At 44.4% G+C, this 9,270-nt stretch overlaps 1 long non-coding RNA gene across 1 annotated transcript; it reads right to left on the bottom strand.

Annotated features, from left to right (window-relative positions):
* Nucleotides 1-3,804: 3,804 nt before the first annotated feature.
* On the bottom strand, nucleotides 3,805-6,996 carry LOC147191625 (uncharacterized). The gene is made up of 3 exons (XR_015103540.1): nucleotides 6,654-6,996; nucleotides 5,976-6,152; nucleotides 3,805-3,931 (listed from the first exon to the last, which is right to left on the bottom strand). It is a non-coding gene; the product is annotated as an uncharacterized LOC147191625 (long non-coding RNA).
* Between the last annotated feature and the right edge of the window lie 2,274 nt (nucleotides 6,997-9,270).

Here is a 9,270-nt window from a genome sequence, read left to right as displayed (position 1 = left end):
GGGGGGGAGGTGTGGGAGGATGGATGGGAGGGGAGAGGGCCTTGAACATTGGCAAGAATAAGCAGGGGAGAGTGCTGTCGAATTGCAGGCAGACCCCACCCACCCTGCCGGACGACCCCCCCCCCCAAAAAAAAATCCCCACCCCTGTCCTCCCTTTGGTGCTGAGACAATGCTGACATGGTATGCATGAGTGGGTGGGGAAGATGAAGGCAGTGAAAGTGGTAGAAAGTGAAGACAAGAGGACCAAAGAGAAGCTGAAATTGCAATTCCTTGCAAAAGATGCTGCGGCTTAAAATATTCAAATCGCACTGGTGACAACATCAAAGCCCTTGATCGCAATCATCAGATCCTATGAAAATATGCCCTCTAGGGGTCGCAATTAGAATGGGGATGATTTTTATTTTTTTATTTTTAGTCCACATTGTTTCATTGGAGTCTCACAAATTATTTGCGTATTAATGAAAAAGTCCATTCACAAATGGTCTCCACATTGATGAGTGTTCTATTTGGTCTGAGTGATTTTGCGTTTTTTTAAAGAAAAAATATTCCGTTGTCACTTAAAACTTTGGTGAAGTGACCCCTACAAGATGAAATAAGTACATGAATAGGGAGCGAAGAGGAATGCAGCCTCCCTGAGAAATCTAACCTTTCTTCAGCCGTGAAAGGAGCCCGAAAGGGGGCGAGTCTCCACCCCCCACCTCCAAACACACACTCACACACACACTTGAATGCGTATATACGCCGTCTTTCGCTTCCCTATTTCACTTAAGACAACTGTGGCAGCAGCCAAAGCGCATTTGCTGGCAAAGCTGGAATAATGCAGCCTGGCAGCTCATTAAAAGCTGAAACACGACAGCAGGTGTCGAAAGGAGAACACGGCGTGATTCTCCTCAGCCCCGTTTCACACGCTCACGCGTGCGCGTGCTGTCACCAGTGGTGTGGGGGCTCTGACTCCAGGGCCTTGTATACGCGCGTCATCCTTGAGGACGCTTCGCCATGACAACCCCACTCGGGCCGAAAATTCTGACGTGGCATTTTGTCAAGCCTGCAAAAAAAAAATTAAAAAAAAATAGTCACCCGAATCATTCTTGCGTCTTTATCTCGTCTTTGTCACGTCACATAAAAGTCCGTAAAGTCTTTGCCAAGCCGCCCCATAAATGCATGTAAGACAAATAACATGCAGGGTGGATTCATTTACAGCAATATCTCTGCACAATCCAGTGCTGGATTAAGCAGATTGCGCAGTAGGGGAGGGCGGACGCATGATCTCATTATAGGGGTTCCAGGCTATCCCCAAACCCAATCCGCTGTTAAATCCCTCCAAAATAATCACGTTGTAGCATGTCACATCTGGCTACAGCACCACACACACACACCCGAGACAAACAAAACAGGACCGAGGGGGGGGGGGGGGGGGGCAATGTGATGAGTGTATGACAACTGCTCTGGCTTCGGGGTCAGGTTTAAAATGGAGTCATACAGCTTCTTACAGTGAGTCCAACACGGTCTGTGATGCTGAAACATAACACGCACATTTTTTTTTTTTAATCACAAGTGGAAAGCACATGGCAGCTAACAAGTTATTGAGCAGTCTTCACTAGACACTTTTTTCAACCAGATGGACTCAAATCCACCACAAAGGTCACAAAAGATCAAAATGAAATTTGCTTGTTGCAAAAAACTAATCAATACTAAAGAATCCTCAACCAAGAATTGTATCCAGTCATCCACATGCTTATCATCCTCTATCATAATGATCAGCAACCCCGCACGCTCCTTAATGCGCACCCGCACATTTCGCACATGCCAGGAACTGCCACTCCACAGCAGGGGGCGAGTTGCCCCAAGTGGTCATTTTCTGTCTTTCTTTCATTGGCTAGCTCTCCGCAGACCCCAACCTCCCGCTTTCCCTCCTCTGTGTCCCCTATCTCAACATCCCCCCACTTGCCGCTCGGAGGCGGACGTCAGTTAGATATTAATTAGCGAGCCCTATCCCACAGGCTGATAGGGAGCACAATGGAGAATCCCAGCATGTATCTGCCAGCATCTCTCTAATGAAAGGAGTATGTGCGGGGCCTGTCTTGTCAGTGTGTGCGCAAAAAAAAAAAAAAAACGAAGTAGACCACATGAGAATAAGTACATAAAAAAAAAAATGTGACCGGAAACAAAGATAATGTGCATGTGTGTGTGTGTGTGTGTGTGTGTTTGTTGGATATTGTTCAGCAAAACAGCAACTGAAGCAGGTCCACCAGCTCACGCCCCCCCCCCACCACCCCCAGCTCATTTACACAGGCGCCACATTAATTCAATCTACAGTAATTGGCGAATGCACACACCCACACCCACACATGCACGCGTGCACCCAGAGGGCGCTGCCTTGATTTAATCAGGCGCTGTGCACAAGACGCAGGCGCACGCACACGCACGCGCGCACAGTCACATCATTTTGGAAATGCAAACCATTCGCATAATTAAACATGTACTTACACATCTGAGCCCCTTCATCTCCCACGCGCACACACACAGAAATACGGGCACACGCTTCAAGGACATGAATGAAGCGTCACATCTAACACGTGTGCACCAGGCAAGGCTGGACTTCATGTAAAATGAAACACACAAGATGTCAAAATCAGCTGTCATCAATGTTTTTGTTTTCCCAGGAAACAGAAGGCAATAGAAGGGTTGACTGCGGCCTTCCGGGGAAACTGATGGGGATCTTTTAGGGTGCACGAAAGGCCGACAAAAGCAAGAATGGATGGAATAAAGGGCACATTTGCATAAAATGGACACGCAGCCTCCATTTTATGCATGAAAATGATGAGGAATATATTCATTCGTGTGTATTAAATTGTGATGAGGGAATGGTTGTGTTTCCCGAAAGGACAACAGGCCAATGACATGTGAGAAGGCTTTTCATGATCAGTACAACATACAATAAATTCACCTCATTATTTTTCTGATGTTAGAGGGTTGTTGAATCCTTTTTAAAACTCAGGCTATCGCCATCTACTGGATGAAATGGAAGCTGCAGACAAGGTGCACCTACAGGCTGCTTTTTCTACTGAATAAAAACTGAGATGAGGTAATTGCCAAAGCGGCCCAACGCAGTCCTGCATAGTTTGGAGCTGCAAATGGGGGAAATTACAGTTCCCAATGGCACCGTGGCTCTCTGTCCCCGTGAAGCTATGTTAGGCTTGACCACTGTAGCCCCCGTGGAAGCGCTCCCGATACCATCACCGCTAGAGCTCTTGTGGGGAATGCATAACACGCAACCTTCTCTAGCCTTTTATTGACCTTGTAAATAAAATCCCTCCCACCTTCCTTTTCATGATATCATTCCAGTTATTTATGATACAATTCGCACATCACAAATCACGGTGAAGAAAAACACTTTGGCTTGCACACCATGAATTTACCATTGCTAGACGCATAAACAATACATAACAGCCAATAATTTATGTTTTTACACACAACCCAGCATGTAGGGGAGGGGACGTTGGGGTTATTTCACACAGCGATAGCATCACGCAAGCAGTCAACTAGTCATATTTTCTCCAACAGGGACAATTCAACATATTTATTTTGACTATCCACGGGCATCCATAAATTATTTTCATGTTATTCTTTAATGTAGTTTTCAGTAATTCACAATGTAACGCACCTGGTTCCATTCGGATCGTTTGAATCGGGTGCAATACCTTATGCTAACCGCTAGGTAGCGCAGGTCCGACAGTGGTTGAGAGAGGCAGAATTAATATTCTCCGTGTGAATGGCGATACACTCGCCAGTGTGTGTTCTTACCATTAATGTAATTCTCTGATGATGAGCCGGCTTTCAACCTGGGTGGGGGTGAAGGTCCAGTACGAGACTCCATTCCGCGTGACTCCTGGTGCGATTCTTCTTCTGGGCCACTAGATGGTGCCATATGCTAAAATGAGGAAAACATTCCAGCTGAAGTGACAGTCTTACTTTATGTTCTGCTGTGCCCCTCGGGGCTCCACAGCCTTTCTCCCCCTTTTATTCAGACGTGTTTTGCTTGAAGCCTTCCATAAAAGGAGAAGCGGGATGAATACAGTAACATTTCAAGGACTGGATTCAAAAAGCTTCATACACCCACTCACACATATGAATGTATCTAATCATGAATATGTTGTACTCAAGCTTTGCATCTAAAATAAGCAACGGGTATTTTCATATTATACCCAACACACACGAATAAATTATCCTGGATCTGTCAAAAATATTTACGATTGGTGAATCAGTTTTGATGGGCAGACGGACAGATAGATCAGTACAATAAACACATTCTTGTTTTCTCTCAATGATGTGTCTTCAGCTGAGAAGTCTTTTTTTTTTAATATACAACACAAAGTATAAAGGGAAAGTCAAGTCTATTTTTTTTCTTTCCACTGACATGTTGTATGCACCTGTGCTAATCTCAACATGGTATTCTGCTGTTCAGTTACATTGTTTTTGTGGAAAAACAAAACAATTATGACCCAGAAACACCCGAATGAAACAGAGACACGATAAATGATCTTCACACACTTTTAATAAGACGTCATTTGGATATAATCGATCTTCCTAATATCTTGGTCAATGAATCTTATTGACTAACTACAGAGCATAACGTAGATACCATCTGTTTAATTTGGTTATTGTTGGCGCCTCGTGCGTTTAATTATATCAGTGAAGGCCCGACGACCATTGCCTCTTGGAGAGCTTTTCACAGCACCGGCATTGACATGGTGGATGTGTTGCTTTATTGGAAGTGATTCGAGTAGATGGGCTGGACTTTTCATTTAGGACTACGGCTCGCCTTCACCGTTTCTTCCAAAGTCATTTTCAGGAGTGAAAGCCTGTGTTTGTTCTACTCTGTCGTGGGGGGACCAGGGGGGGGGGGCGTGTACATGGGCGTGCATGTGTTTGTGTGCAACGCCGGATGCATCAAAATTTCACCTTGGTGAAAAAAAAACAAGCCTTCAATAATTCATCCGTAATTATGAGCAAACATGACCTGAGGTTTAGCTGGCATACACACACAGAAATCTGACTTATGGTCTGATTTCCTAATATTGTCCCAATGGAGGTTATATGTATATATATTTAAAAAAAAACCCCCACCTGATTTATAACTCCATAGCAACTTAATGCTTGTAATAATCTTACTCTTTTCCTGTGATATTATTGCAAGCAATTATTTTTCTTAATCTCCATTCTTTGGCAGTATTGCTGCATAATTTTATGAGAGGCTACAACCGAATTATTGTTCTGTGTATTAAATGCTTTACATAAGCATGTTTGACCTCCAATGGGGGAACCCCGGAGGACTTCAGAGACACGACCGCAGCTCGTGAATCGTGAAGAAAAAAAAATATTAGCTATTTAATATATACGGATGGACTTGTAATTCATGTAAATATGTATATAGATGGTCTAATACTTGGGGCTCCCGTCATTTCTTCAAATTTTCCCCCTCAGATTGACAGCGATGGCCAAATGACCTCCTCATGCCCCCGCTACAGTTATCAAAGATTTTTGGTGCAACCGGAATGAATGCATCATAGATCCTGAAAACAAGTGCAGACCCCCACCCCCCAAAAATCATCATCAGTTACATGTCGGTGTGTGCACACTCAGTGTTCTCTGCTCTAAGAGCAGGTGCCCTAGCTTGCTAATTTACAAGAGGCGTCAAGCGTGTCGGTGTTCCCGGAAATGTATAAATATCTGACCTTTGTTCATGCTGCCACCCTTGTCTCACACTTGATTTGCGAGAAAAAAAAACAAAACAAAGACGTCATGTCAGACTCACTCTGACGAGAAAAGAAAACATCTGGGACAAATGACAGGAGGCGCTGGCACTAATGATGCCCCAGCTGCCTCTTCGCTTCTCCAAGTAACTTTCTGCAATAGTTATTTATATTACTATAGGATGTCTGGACATGATAGTTATGCATTCATCTTGTGAATACCTGTATATGGTTTGTCCTCATTAGGATCCCAGGTGAGCCGGAGCCGAGCCGAGTTGAATTTGGTCACCAGCCTCTGGCCCGTTCAGGCGCACTTATCAAGTGCATCAAGGCCGTCTGCTGCCGTCTCGGGACGATGGAACACAGCGGCTTGCTGAAGAGAAATGTGCAGGACTCTCCCTATACACCAAATACATTCAGTGTCATGTCAAAGATGCAATAGTATTATATAAAACAGAGTGAAACAAAAAAAAATTGATATTAAGTATTTTATTTTCGAAAAATAAAAAGATGTTCTCTATATGAGCAGGTTGTAATCGGCATCGCAACTCCATCCCCAAGCCTCGAGTGTACTGCTCCACCAGAGAGCAGATGACGCCAAGAAAACGGTGCACGTTCACCGAATTTAATCACAAACCTCCAGGCCTAGCCGCTCCATTTCCATCGACATCTCAAAAGTACTCACGCAGCCATTTATTATTTCACAGGAACCGCTGGCAGTTCATTTGAAGTGCATGAGGAGTCACTAAATTGGTGTCCTCCAAAACACGGATGTATTCACCGCTTAATAGTGTGACAAACACGCGCGGTGGCTTAATTGGACAAGCGGCTGCTGTGACGGATGGCGCGATGGTACAGAGGGGGACACACCAAAGACGAACTTTACCGCTCTATACTTACAGGTAGGCGAGTCATCCTGCCTTAAACACACACACCAAAAGAGAGACGGAATTCTGCACATTGACCTGAAAAAAAAAACATCGGAGATATATAAATTTATTTCGCTTTCACAGGAGCTTCGTTTTGTAGCAGACCCTCCAGAAGGTTTGTGTATTTTGTGTGCGCTCGACTTGGATGACCCCAGCTGTCAAGCCGACGCTTCGAGCTGGAGCTCACAAGGGCGTCAGCAAGGCGTCAGGCGTTAGGCATAGAACTTGATCCGTAAGTCCGCCTTGCTTCCTGCTCCCTCATCCATCGATTCCCTTGCCCACCTGCCCGTATTTTTCCATTGCTCTTTGTTAACCCGAGGTCATGTTACTCCCACACCTTGCAATCTTATTTCATCATGCATCATGCCTTCTTTTATTTATTCCTCCCCACCCCACATCCCCCCCGCCCCGTCTCTTCCCACCATGCCATCAAATATGAGATCCTGATGTTTGCGGTCTGCTGAAAATTGTATCTGAATCCCTCCCCACTTCGGAGCTGCTCCTTTGTGTATATTATTCTTTATTGCATTGTGAGTCAACCGAGAAGAAGCCCGTAGGTGCTTTGTTATGAATCGGTTTGACAATCTGATGAGAGTCATCAAAGCATGTCGGGGAAATTCAACTCAAGAATCGAATACGGTAGACATGCAGTATCGGGTGAAGGTATATCGAAATGTTCCGTTACACTCTCGTTTTTGGTTTTTACTGTGAGCTCAAGCACTATTGCCATATCAATTGATTGATGGCGCTATTGATTTCTTTTATCGGTGAAAGCAAGCCGATTGTGAACAATTCCATACGGTGAGAATGAAACGAAACAGAGCAATTGGAATATTCACAGGCGTTCACTCGATGTGATCCAAAATGTTAATCACCGACATTTTCCGCCCGAGGCTCGTCCCTGACGCTCGTTATTGAGCTTCTTTACCACCACAGCATACATTTGATGGATTTTCTTTACTGTGTCAGTGTGCAACCACTCAGTATTAATCCATTAACTCAGCAGGGGAGAGGTGAAGGTTATTAGGACTCCGGGGGTGATCTAAGCTTTGCGGTTGGTCACTCGAAAACCTGCTTTCCTGTTGCTCCCTCACCCCAGTAAATGCATTGATGAAAGCCGATTAGGTGGGATGTCTGCAGAGTGCTCCCTTCACTTGACATGATCATTGATTGCAGCTCTCTCATCAGGATGGCTCACCAAAAACATTTGAGGACAATCCATCCATCCAATGACAATTTTGAAATTCACTGATTGCCGTGAAAATATTTCACTTTGATTTTGAATCGGATTATAAATGCAGTTAGCAACCCGGTGCCAATTTTCCATGGATTCCCTTCACCGCATTGTTTCACGCTGAACAAGTTGTATGTGACTTAATCCTTGTGAGAATTACTTGAGGTTTCTGAAGCTTGCTTAAAAGGCAACATGTATCGTTTTAATGGCGCGTATACAAGTAGTTGGGTCTTTTTCATGCCTGCCAAGCAACGAAGGTTATTTCCAGGTTGTAATGGAACATCGCAGAACACAACAATGATCATGTGCTCTCAAGCTGGTGGTTTCTTTTAGAGTGACTCCATCTAATTAAGTGCATTAATGATTCCACTGACCCAATTTTAGACGCATGATTATTCCGACTTTTTTTTTTTCTCCAACTTGGGCACTTGTACAATGCGGCTACAGATAGAGTATAGATTATATGCTGATAAACAACACTGCTTAGCGGGACAGAAATTCCCTCATTGCGCACGTGTCTGTGCTTTGACTGTTGCAGCAACTGTCGCTCCGACAATCCCGCGGCATGATTGACTTCTAACTTTGTATGCATGCGTGTGCCGCGAGAGGTTATTTTGTACCACGGCGAGGGTGCTTAACTCAATTGTCTACGGTCACCCGCTTAAGCTTCCGTCCATGCGTTCTCGATAGGAGTCTTCATATTGGGCAGGTGCTCGGCGGTCAATGTCGGTATGCACTCTGCAGCACGAAAGCATCCTATAAAACAATTATAGTGCACGGTTATCAAATCTGTTAAGTTTTTGGGTGTCTTGAAAGGGAGAAATATTCAAAGAGGAGTCTTCAAAGGTGGTGCTGAAACTGCATACCTACAGGAAATTACATGCTTATCTGTGACAGGATGATAGAACCCCCCATACCCCCCCCAAAAAAAAAATCCCAAGAGACCTTTACTGGTGTGTGTGTGTTTCCGTAGGAAGGTCCCCACAAGGTTCATTTAGAAAGTTGCATGGAAACCTGCACACGTTTGTGACTTCAGAAAAGGTGGTCCCCAAGCGTCATGAAAGCTGTTTCGTGTGCGTTACCTTGACAAAAGTCGGTCCGCAAGGCGGCAACCGGAGAGGTGTCCCTCTTGAATCAGGTACCTGTGTCACATCAAGAAACGAGGGTCTTCCCGACAGGTGTCATTAAAATAAATACATAACTAAAAATAATAATACAAAAAAATTCAAGTACTAATTAGTAAACTGTAAATTTCCCCAGTGTGGGACAAATAAAGGATATCTTAACAGGTGAGAAATTAGCACTAGCACCATACTGGGGCTTGCTGTCAATGAAAAAACCCCCAAAACAAAAT

Source organism: Hippocampus guttulatus, chromosome 17 (assembly GCF_054856545.1).
Source record: "Hippocampus guttulatus isolate MCC_2025c chromosome 17, RoL_Hgut_1.0, whole genome shotgun sequence".
Classification (NCBI taxonomy): domain Eukaryota; kingdom Metazoa; phylum Chordata; class Actinopteri; order Syngnathiformes; family Syngnathidae; genus Hippocampus; species Hippocampus guttulatus.
The sequence above is the reverse complement of the archived record's forward strand: the minus strand, read 5'-3'. Positions and strand labels throughout refer to the sequence as shown.